Source organism: Cygnus olor, chromosome 7 (genome assembly GCF_009769625.2).
Source record: "Cygnus olor isolate bCygOlo1 chromosome 7, bCygOlo1.pri.v2, whole genome shotgun sequence".
Lineage (NCBI taxonomy): Eukaryota > Metazoa > Chordata > Aves > Anseriformes > Anatidae > Cygnus > Cygnus olor.
In genome coordinates this window covers 27846960-27859189 of record NC_049175.1, presented here as the reverse complement: position 1 = coordinate 27859189, position 12230 = coordinate 27846960, and the positions used below count along the sequence as shown (strand labels likewise).

General features: G+C 41.1%; 1 long non-coding RNA gene across 8 annotated transcripts in view; it reads right to left on the bottom strand.

Moving 5' to 3' along the window:
• LOC121073208 overlaps positions 1–12230 on the bottom strand; it is a 64566-nt gene that overhangs the window by 14160 nt on the left and 38176 nt on the right. For 6 of the 8 annotated variants that reach the window (XR_005821556.1, XR_005821555.1, XR_005821557.1 and 3 more), the window contains exons 9-11: positions 10830–11043; positions 6343–6446; positions 3784–5685 (exon numbers count right to left, since the gene is read on the bottom strand). This is a non-coding gene — a long non-coding RNA (uncharacterized LOC121073208). The remainder of the gene's footprint in view (positions 1–3783; positions 5686–6342; positions 6447–10829; positions 11044–12230) is intronic. The other 2 variants (XR_005821554.1, XR_005821552.1) reach the window with 2 other exon arrangements.

The window sequence follows — 12230 nt, the reverse complement described above, 5'->3', positions numbered from 1 at the left end:
CAAAAAGGCAAAGGACTAGAAAATACATTCAGATTGTTAGTTTGGGTTTTCAACAACAGAATAGCAAATTGGTCATTGCTTTTGGTATAATACCATCTGTCAGTATATACATATACATTTAAAATAGCTTGTGTATTTCACCCTTCATATGTTCTTCTTTAGAGCTGTGCATTTTCAATCTAAGGACTTCAAAGCATTGGGTAAAAGCTACCTCATTTGTAATGCCCAAGGAAAGATGCAACAGGCATATGAGTAGTAGTTGACCCACCTAGGTCGGCCCTGGCTGATCTTTATAGTTCCTTCTGGTTTTGTATCTCATCGAAAGGTTCTTGTTTTATTTTATGTCACAGTACCAAATGTAACTCTTGCTGTGGGAACGTATGGTCAATGAGATCTCTTCTTCTTTCCCCACCCCAGTGATGTCTTTGGTGAAGGAAGTTTACCTGTAGAGGTAATATAAAAATAATATTTTTGGTGATTTTTCTTTCCCAATGTAATATAATGTAATTCTGTTTTCAATCAACTGCTATTGGTTCTTTTTGGATATTTCCCAGCAACCCTATGCCAAGTCCCAAAAATGTCTCAGGGCAGGAGTTAATATTCTCCCATTTGTTTGACAAATAACAGTCAGAAGTCGTTGGACGAATCTTCCAAAGCAGTTTACCAAACCAAGAGAACTGAAAACAACTCATTCCCGAGAGGATTTTGATTTTGGCTTTAAAAACGTAACAAGAGATTTTTGTTTTCAGTTTTTCCAGGGCAAGGATATTCAGTCCAAAAAAAATAGATAAGAAACTAAAACACAACTAATGTCCTTAAGAAGTCAACAGTCACATCAAAATGTATGGCTAACTCAGCTCTTGATTAACGTCACGTGAAACTCATGGCTCCATAACTAAGAGCTCTGGGCAAAAGCCAAAAACTTTCTAGAGGTGTTGCCAGCTGTTTTGTAAACATCAGAAAAAAGTGCACTTTTCCCAGATGAGGCAGCAGCATGTCTGCTAGTCACAGAAGTGCTTACAATTCAGAAGTGTCTATTTATGTTGCCCTGTGACTAATTGCATTACACATACCTTGCAGGGACCAGGCAGCAGCTCCACACCCTGTCATCTCTCTTGTAAATCGCAGTGCTCAAAACTAAAAAACCCTTTTCTTACTGTTTCTTTCTTTAAATGAAGTTGATTTCTTTTTTTTTTTTTTTAAGTAAGAATAAATACTTTTTTTGAGTAAGAACAAAATATGAAGTGAGAGAGAACTGAAGTGGAGATGGTCTGGAGCCACAGGCTCAGACAGTTTAGAGCAAAACTAAACTGCTGGATATAGAGGAGAAAATTATGGTTTGCAATGGGCAAAAGAATCTGGTTCACTGAGGTCACCCAAGTCAGGTGATGTTCCAGTACCATGAAAAAGGGTCCTTGTGCTAATGGCCATGAAAGTCCTCACTCAAAGCTGAGGTTTGGGATGGGTGTTCCAGGACTCTCTCCCCTTCTCCCCATTGCCAAGCCGCTCGTTTGAGGCTCGAGCCAGTCTACCTTTACAAAATACTACAATTTTGTAAAAGGTCCAGAAAGACAATGAGAAAAACTGCTGAAGAGAATAAAAGTAGGTTTTTCTTTTTTCTCAGGCTATTATTTACTTAGCCATTCACAGCACTATGTCAGTGCTATGGGAATACACAGGACTTCATGTGTGAATACCTTTTTTGGGCTCTGTCCTAGAAGCCTCTTATTTCCTGAAAATAGGCCAATGGACCTCTTTTTGTTTTGCGTTGTGTAGTAAGGACGATGCCCAGCCCACACATTCAACTAAATTCACCTACCCTGAGTGCTGTGCTCCTGCAGCCCTCATGGCAGGGAAAGCCAGGGCTGTCCCACTGTGATAGGGTGTGATAAGAAGGCAAAGGGTCCAAGCAGGGACCCTCCATGGCTGCCACCACTCCTCAGAGCCATGCAGACCCCAGGTGAGTCCATGAGCTTGTTTCCCTGAAGGAAAACTAGAGCAGTTCAGCTACAGAAGTGAGCTGTGTAAGCACGCTTCCCAGAGCCACCAGCAGCAGAAGTCCGTGACTATTTCAGCTGATTCACAGTCTGATGCCTCTGACCCCAGCCTACTAGCAGTGTGAATGTTCTAGGTAACACATGAAAAAATATCAGAGTATGGGGAGAGACCACTGTGTTATTTCTTATACTGAAAGCCAACAGCTAGCTCTGGCATAAAGAAAAACTGGTTGCTTCCTCACAGATGTCCTACCATTTTTTTTCTGTGTCTATGGTCTTTTTCTTTCACCCCCATGGGTAAAAAGGACCTTGTTTCTTTGCACTTAGCATTAATGATTCATGTTTCCAAGGGCTGAACTGGAAAATTTCCTAGATTATACACCTGCCAGTTCTAGGAGGACTAAATGTACCAGGAGTGGGTGGACTTACTCAGGCTCCTATTAAGCAACATCTGTGGGCGGTTTTCAGTCCAGCTGTTAACACGTGACTTATTCTGCAGTTAGATCAGCCATGCCAATGGAAAGAGTAGGCTTTAAGCCTCCTACCGAAGGGACAGATTACAGTAATTACTGCCACCATGAAATATCTTGCAAATGACAATGGATAGGCTCAGGGCCCCACATGCCAGCTGAATAAATGAGATCTTGCTACTCACACACTGGCAGGTCAAATGCTGCAAAGTGTTTTAGGCCAGGCATTCATGGCCTGGAAACACCTACCAAGATATCGGACACAATCACAAAGCACAGCTGGCAGAGCTGCCACACTGAGTCGGGCCACAAACACACTCCTCTCTAAATGGGAAGAAGAATAAACCAGCTTAATGTGGCCATGAATTAATTTACCCAGAGTTTTTTAAAGTTTGCAGTTACGAGGCAAGAGAGAGGAATGAACAACAACAACAAAAATCAGTGAGAGCAAACTCACCAACAAGACCTAAAATTTGATTATGTTTTAACAAATAGATGTTGTTTCTAATCAATCAATTAATCTAATTATAGTGCATACAAATTATGTAACTACTTATCAATCAATTAATCTTCAATTAACTTGTTTTTAATTACTCCCATTTTAATTAATCGATCTGCACTTTGTTTGCCTATCTCAGCCGCGTACTCCATGACCCAGGAGATCCCTTCTTATCTTCCTCCTCCAATCTCATTTTCCCTGCCCTGCTTTCCATTAATTTCACATTAACTGGTCTTCTTTCCCTCCGCCTCCCCAGCTCCTCCTCCCGGCGTGCAGCAGCCAAGGACAACACATCGCAAGCAGCAGGAGAGCCCTTGGAAAGCATGGCCATTAGGCAGCCCGCTCTTCCTTCGAGCCCAGAAGGATGCCAGGCACATTTGCATTGTCAGCTTCTCTGCTGGAACAGCAAAAAGCCTTCTCTGGGTCTGTGGCAGCAAGGCTGAAGGAGCCAGGCAGCCTGCCGAGCTGAGGCCAGGGGTGCACAGCTCCTGGGCACAGAGCAGCTCCAGCCTCAGCACTGCTGCACGGCCGCAGCACCGCAGGCAAAGAGCTCATGCCAAGCCCTAACCCTTCTCCTGGCTTTTTTGAGGGGACTCTGCCTGTGTGATGTGCAAGGAGGAGGGCAGTGCTGTGAGGATCCTGTATTTCCCTGTGAGATGGGGAGATGATGGACTGAGCTGATGGACCTAGTGTGTGGCTACTCAGGGTCAGCATCAAAGTAGGAGCAGAAATGCCACCCAGAAATGCTAAGTCTCCCTCTCAGGACCCATACACAAGCAAGCAGAGTGGCACAGCCCAAGCAAAAACCTCTTCTCACCTCTTAGCTCTGTTAGCTCCTCCAGCAGAAGGCCCTCTGTTTCTCACACTGCTCAGCGTTGACGCCAGGCTTCCTGCTTTCCTACTGCTGTCAGGCAAAAGTATTTTGTCAGGCAAAGTATTTACCTGCTGCTCAGGAGGCAAGTGCAGGTTTGGGAATGGTTCTTCATCATGCTCACTGATTTTTGCTTTTTCAAAACAAAGTACTGCACTTGTCCATGAAATGGATCTGATCGGATGTTGCCTTCACTCCCCATGCTCCTGGCTGGTTTTTGAGTACTCACAGAGGGCAACAGGCACTAGAAAAGGCCGTAAGGATGCTCACTGTTTCTGTGTTTCTGATGCTTTGTTAACAGCCATCTCAATAAACATAATGACACCCACACTTTGAACACACAAGTGAACTCTGAAGAGCCTTCCCTTAATCATTTCTGCTGTGAGTAATACTGTTTTAAGCCTTTCTACCCCTATGGAGTTGCCAGACTTGCAAGTCCCTTTAAAAAAATGAAGTAGTAACACAGTTTAAACATCTACTTAAAGCTAACTGAAGGGTGATATGTATAAACAACTCATTTACTGAAAAGACCGGCATAAAAATCTGACAAGCAAGGAAAAGCAATTGAAAAGATCAATTTGCCAAGAAGCAAGTCTGAAGATAAGTCCTTGAGATGCAGCATCTTGTCTTCAAGGATGCCTCAAAAAGCGACATGGCTCTAGGAACTTTTTTCAAATTACACAGATTATGTATTATCTATGTTACTTTTTCAATCAATACTCATACTTTTGTATTCAGTTGCAGACATTGCAATGTAGGGACAGTCCGAAGCATCGAACTGAATTAGTATTTCGAGTGCAGTTGTTAAAGTCTAGTGCAACTCTAAATGGATACTGTTACCTCGAATGAGTGGCTGAATTTCATTTGAAAAAACTTAACGTAAAAAAAATATTTTGTTTGGTGAATATTTTGGAGGAGTTAGTCCCAAAATGTCGAAAGGAAACTTTTCAGAGGAAATTGTAATTTCTCATTACTACATTTCCAGGGGGTGACAGTGATAAAGCCAGAGGCACAGAGAGTAGTGTCAGTAATGATGTCAAGTGGGCAGGAGCCCTGGACATGGCTAATGCAGGCATATGACTAACTCCACATGTCTAATGTACCACGGCACATAACCCATGAATTCACCCGCCTTGTTTGTAGGACATTTGTGCACAGCATACAACAGAAGGAACAATGATGAACAGAACCAAACTACAAGGTTTTTGAGCTGAAAAATGCGACGGGTTGAACAGTGACATTCCACTGCAAATACTGCAAACCAGTCTGATATGGATTGAGAAATTCCTGATGGAAACTGAACATGTAATAACACAGTCTTATAGTTTCTAAGTCTTACAGTTATAGTCATTTCTTCTGATAATAATCACTCCTTCCAGAAGCACTAAAGAAAATTAAGTATTGCAGCAAATGAACCATATAAAATTATTATACCACCACCAGTGATAGCAGAAAGCATTTAAAACAGTTTTAAATGGTTTATTGTATGGGTGTAATGACACATGGGGCAATTGTTCCAGTCTGAGCACTCCACTGTGGCAGTATTATTTATTATTATTCAAAGTTTTGGGGAGCATCTCTTGCCACAGCAGTTAGGTGCTTATTTATTCATTAAAGTTGGTAAATTACATGCACGCATAAATACCTACAATGCTTGCAATTATGAATACTGTAATTTCACCAAATTGGGTAGAAAATCATAAAAATGCAACAATCAGACAAAACCCAGCCCTTACCATCTTATCCACCTCTTAAAATCCTGATAGCTTCAGACAGTGGCATAGAACTTCAGTGATCCCAGTTCACTGGCAGCTGTACTCAGCCTTATGTGCCAACTCAGATAACGACCTTAGAGATGCAGAAATAGGGACTGCAGCATTCTTAAATAACAAGGGGTCCTGTCAAAGAGGCTTTTTCTTACCACATGATGGTGACTTCCACATGCAGGGACCTCCACTGAGTTTAACAAGGTTACAGGCAGGAAAGCAGGTGTCTTCCCATTTGAAGCTCATTATATAATATGATCTTCACTTTATAAGAACCGGATACACCCATAGGGTACCCTTAACTTCTGATATTTCCAGCCCCAAAGGCCTTGGCCCAGGGATACTGGGGCCCTTTAGAGAGCACTTTGAGCCACTTTCTCCACTCACAAGAAATGCAGATTTAAGACACAAGGGATGCTGGATCAAGCACAGAGTTGCTGGGGCACTTCTATAAGGCAGATAAAGGCTCCTTTGAGAACATCATAAAGGATAAGCTATATTCAAAGTTTTTACCCATGGAAAAACAATTGAGTACCTCCAGAAGCAACCCAGAAGGCCATGCAGCAGACAAGTGATGAATTTGGCCTCAAGCCACACAACCACTCTCGCATGACAGGCTGTGCAGAGATGTTATCTCCTCCTCTCCTTTTGAACTGGTTCCACTCAGAAGAAAAGCTTTTAAAGATTCATTAAGCTATAAAGTGAGTAGAAGAGACAAGCTAGAGATCAGGAAACTCACCTGGGACTGAAAAACCCTCAGTAGCACACCATGTTTTAAGGTCTTTGGAAAGCAAAATGTTTAACAGAAGTCCTTAAGCAACTCAGTCCAAGGCTATCCAGGGTCTGTGGGCGTACAAAAGGTTTATTAATGCAAAAGCTGTCAAAATGTGATGATGAAAATGAACACCAACTAAATAATTCAACACTTATATTTTCCTGCTAATTAAAGATTATAATCAAAAGTGGTAATGATTTTTGCAATCATAAGTTAAGTGTGTGGAAGGAAGAAGAACCCGCAAAGGGATTTTATTAGAATCAGTTCTGGGTTGTTGAAACAAGCCTGAAAGAACCAGCATATAAACAAGTGTTAATTAATCAAGCATGCTGATAGCTCAGTATCTGCATTTTCATAAACTTCCAGGCAACTGTCATTCCCTGTGCAAAACCTCCATCATACACTGTGTCTCCCCAGTAAACATTGTCTTATTTGATGAAAATTTCCTAAGCTGAGTAAGGATCTGTTCATAAATCAAACGTTCAAGGCAAGTGATTTTTTTTTTCCACAGAAATCCAGTTTAACATCAAGACAAATAAAAGATTTCTTTGATTGTCTGGATTGGGTGTCTAGCTAGAAAAGCAAAGCACTTCTGTTTTGGGTTTTAGACATAACATCACCATGCAAAATAGCTTTGTAATGGAAGGGTAGGTTCAGAGGAAGCCTGAAAAGAAAGGGCAGGTTTCTCCCTATCTTTGGCAGGTTTTATGCAGGGTAATTGTTCTGCACAGTGGCCATGAAGAAAACAAAAGAGTAGATAATAATATCAATCATTCGGCCCTTGAGTTCTTCCTAGGCTATAACATGGCAACATGCAATTACCCAGAGTACAATTACACAATTTATGTTTGGAGTATAATCCCAAACAGTGGTTTCAGCTACCGGTGCTTGCTATCAACTTCTTACACCTTCATACCTGAGGGAATAAGTCCGTATGTCCCTATACTGTTGCAACAGCCTCCATACTCAACAGCAAAGTTTCATAAGCACACACAGACCCACACCTCAATTAATCTATTCTTGGGAAACCTTTTCCTACTATCCAATTTATCTCTGAAAATCTAACAGCTTGTACTTCATGTCACTGATTCTATTTAGAAAAACACTTTCTAATGAATTTGAAAACCACTTCTTAGTCCACATGAGTGTTATGAGCAGTTCCGAGGTCATGCTATTTATTCAGTCTTGGCTGGATTATGACTTTTTTCTAAACGAAGGTCCAAGGTGGCAGTACTAAGACCTTGTAAACAGAGAAGAAAAATGCCACACAAATTAAAACAAAAACTAAACTAGCCAGTCAGCTTGTTCTGAGTCATTACTACTGTTTGGTATTATTCTGTGTACCGTTTTTTTCTAATGTTCACGTGTAGAGATGTTTTAAAGAATTTTTAAGGTCAGCATGTAAATGATTAACAGCTTATGAAGAATTTATATACGATTTTTTTTTCTGTTTATGTAAAAGCTTAATGAAAGTTAATCCTAAAATATCATCTCATCAGACAGAATACAGGAAAAATAACAAAGGTCTTTGTTAGGCTTGTGTTTGCTCAAGAAGAGAAAAAATATTTTACACCAAGGAAATGACAATTTAGTTTTCTGTGGAAGTATTTCCTTCTTAGCTATTCAAGATGAACTGTAACTGAAATGCTAAGAAAGCTGGAAGAAGAAAGAATTTAAATGGGCAGAATGAAAATAACATTGAGCTACAGGAAGAATATTTTAGTGACTGTTTTAAGCTTACTCATCAATTAGTTTCTGGATCCAGAATATATCAAATACAAGATTTTCTCATTAAAAATCTGCAAAGCAGCATACATGACATCAAAGTCAGATAGTTTTCAGGTGTTTGAATATCTTGAGTCATAGTAGCTAAAAATGGGCCCGATCTGTATGCAATAGGGACTGACTCCTCTATTGCAAGAAGCTGGTGCATTCATTTCCACTCATGCAAAAAGAATGCAAATCACTGCTGATCTGAGAGAGCAGATTTTCAAAATGTTTTAGAAGACAAACTAGTCTGGAAAGGATTTCAAGATGTCACCTGGTCCTTCTTACTACCCTAAGGCAAGATCAACTCTACATGAATTATTTCTTGTTGACATTTGTCCCACTTAAAAAATGTTCTTAATAATATTGCAGTGACGGAGTCAGCCAACAGTAATGGCAAAAGAATTGGGAAAGATTACCGATTTTCATGATAACTTAATTGATTTGAAACATTAATAATTTTCTTGTCTTTTCTTCCTTTTTCACAGTCTTCACATATAACTCTTTGTCAATGTGTTAACAACCCATAGTCTTGAAGAAAAACATGCACCCGGGGAATTGTTAGAGGATATTAACTGTGTTTTCATTGCATGGTTGCACTTGTCTTGCAATGATGAAGCAGTCCCACAGTTACAACACTGAAAACCTGATCTATTTCCTGGTTACTCATGATGCCTCTTGGTGAAATTAAAAGCACAGCGTGGTGGTTGACAGGCCACTACCTCCCAAGGTGCAGTCACTCCTGCAATCAGCTTCAACTCAAGGTAGAGAGGGGAACCACAATCACCCACAAAGCTTTGAGCTATAAGAACCTGCAACAATGACAGCTGCCTCCTACAAATGCTACGAAAGACAATAACACCAATTCCTCCCTGGAAAGCCTGTGCTGACCCAGTAGTCCTTGTACGCATTGGCAGTCCCATTCACATCGCTTAGGGTATAGTATGAGTGCCTCAACAAAATAGCTTTTAGGGTATCCTGTCAGCAAGGGAGCATCCTTAACTCCCATCTCATTCCACAGGGTAATACAGCAAGTATTTTCTTTCCTGTGGTTGACTGAGGTGTCGAACATGTGAACTTTCCACCGTCAGATTATTTTATCTCAACTAAGGATCAGCGTTTACAAATAAAAATGATTTACCATCGACTACTGAGAATGGAAGACTGAAAACAAAACAAAAAATTGACATGGAGGCTGATTGCACTGGTTTAATTGGTAGTTATATAGACTTCTTCACAAAGGTCTACAGTGATGTTTGCTTCTTGTAAGGTTTCATGGGTCCCTGAAGCTTCATGTGCAGATAACAAAGCACACGGTAAGGACAGAAATAATAATTGGTGGTAGAGTGAAACACAGCCTGGTTCCAAGTCACTGTTCTAGTTAGCACATGCTATAAGATGGTAAAGCAGGATGCAGTATGAAATCAGCCATAAGAGTCAAAACTGTATGCTGCAAATGAAGCTAGTATCAGTACGGCTCACCTCAACTCAGACTACAAACCCATTGTTCAGGGACAAATGTTGGGTAAGCAAGGACGTGTTCAAACCCACGATAGAGAGATGTAGTTAGACACCCCCCATAAATTTTAATAATACTATAGTGGTGGGTGCACTGATATGTGCACAGATACAGTTATGCTGCTATTTATCATCACCTTGGTAAATTTACTTAAAGTGGTTTTGGATATTTTGAATTGTTATTTTTTCCTGAGAAACCACTTTTAGGATCTTATAAAATGCACAGTTCCTTGACTGAATAGCAAATGTTGTTTCACTTCAATTCAGAGAAGCAATTTACTACCTGCTCTGTTGTTATCGTTGGAGAACTGTCCATTAATGCCTGGGACACACTCTTCTTGAAGTTGGTAACATTTTTTGCTTTCTCAAAAGCAAGGTGCTAATCAAATTCCCTTTTCAAAGGCTCTCCTTGTATGACCCTTTTCCACCCTCTCCTTGTCCTCCCAGCACTCCACAGATCTTTTAACCAGGGTAATCCACTTTCTTCAGGCAAGAGCCATCATATCTAAACCACAATTTCAGCCTTTTTTTTTTTTTTACCACTGTTTTTACGGAAGAAAGTTCAGGGCAGGTGTTTCAGGATGGCATAGGAAAAAAGGTGAGCAAAGCTGGGAGAACTGCTGCTTGCAAGCAGGAGGGAGTAATGCTGGTGGAGAGGAGAGAGTGCAGGAAAATCCTACCACCTCCCTGATTTTTCCATGTGTTAACTCAAGTCTGCTCCTCCTCAGGCATCTGGGACAAGCAGACTGTGGTGGGACGTTCAGAAAGATGCCTCATTCGCTGCTTTGGAAGTGGGCAGCCATAGTGATGCACAGACAGGCATGGAGCTGGCTTTCACTGCCTGAAAAGAGTTTCTCTAAAATGCTCTTGCTCTAATGAATAATGTTTTACTTAAGGTAGTTGTCCAGTCTTTAATTACCTCTTTCATTACTTCCTAGGGAACTGACTGCAAGCCAAATCACATTCATTGAATTTAAATTGCTTGGATCAGAGAGGTTTTTTTTCTGGGCTCTTTTGAGGTCTGGTACTTGCAGTGGAAGGTATCCTGTAAGAACAGAACGGGCGTTCTTTCCAGAAAGCGTATCTTCTGATTAGCACAGCTCTTTTCCAATTGATCATTACATGAAGAAAACAGAATTGAATGCAGAATTCTGCTTGACACTTACTGTGTGAGAGAAAGGTCTTCTCCACTGAATGCCATCCACAGTTTGTAACTAGATGTTCTCTTTCCCTTCTGTGAAATCTGGATCTTCACTCTCTCATCAACTGTAGTCTCTACTCTAAATTGCTGTCATTTCAAATCACATCAATGTGAATATTTCCCCCTTCTGAATGTCAAGTGTTTGAGCAGTGTTTGGATCCTGGCTTCGAATTCAGTGACTCCAAAAAATAGAGAGAGAGATCAGGGTTCAAACCTAGAGAGAGAAGCTTGGAAAGCAGTTCAGTCTCATGGTATTGAAATGCTGAAACAGAGAGTGTATAGAAATGCATCAGGCTCTCAACCTTCTCACCCCCCACATGCCTAGGTGTCGCATCTTGTGTCAAAAGAAAACTATAAGCTCTCTGGCACAAGGACTGTTTTTAAATTACTTATTTGTACAGTAATTAGCATGATGGGCCCTTGATGAAACACCACGACAATCCATCTGTCTTTTCACTAAGAAAGCTCTGCGTAACAACACTGATCCACTACAGTCTTAGGTACCGCACAAAGGGAGACCATGGCTCAGGAAAGAGGGACAGCTTCTAATTTCCATCATTCCATTAGTTTTGCTCCAATTTCCTTATACACGAGTCAAGTGCGACCAGTTTCTCTTGCCTGACTGAACAGAACAGTTCAGTCTGACCCCAGAGTTGAAAACAATTAGGCAGCAAACTCTGCAAACACAGCATTACTGATAGAAATGCATGTTTCCTCAGAAGGCCTCTGTTACTACCCACTGCCACAGGCAGTGCTTAAACAGCCAAAAACCTCAGTGGGGAGATGGTATAGCATTTCCAATTGCTTTGCATGGGTATAACTCTCCGGTACTTGGTGGGCACATTTACACCAGTAGTAGACACACATACACATGAGCAAACATTTTTCAGGGTTACTTCCACTTTAGCAAGACGGAGACAGGTTTATAGTAGGCTTACCCTCTCAATTCTGACTCTATTAGGTGTATTCTCAAATATCTTTATACCTCTGCTTTGGAGACTAGGTTTAGGGCTAATTCTGCCCTTACATGCCATGCTAACCATAAACCACTGCTTTGGTTCCAGGTTCCCCTTCAGCTCTGTGATGGAAGAAATAGTGCCTCAGCTCAGTGGAACTTCAGTTCTGCCAGGGGCAGGGAGAATGACACAATGAAGCTGTGCCCCTTCACTGTTTACTGCACAGGCAGTGAAAAAAAAGCTGCCTGAAGGGAATAACTTTTCCTCCAGGGATGTGACCACAGTGTGGGGTAGAGGAGGCAGCAGGAGGTACCGACTCCCCCTTCAAAAAAGAAAGCAAAGCTATGGCTCCTGGGACCTGTGAAAACATCCCTGATGATCTTACAACAAAAACAGGTAAAAAATAAATA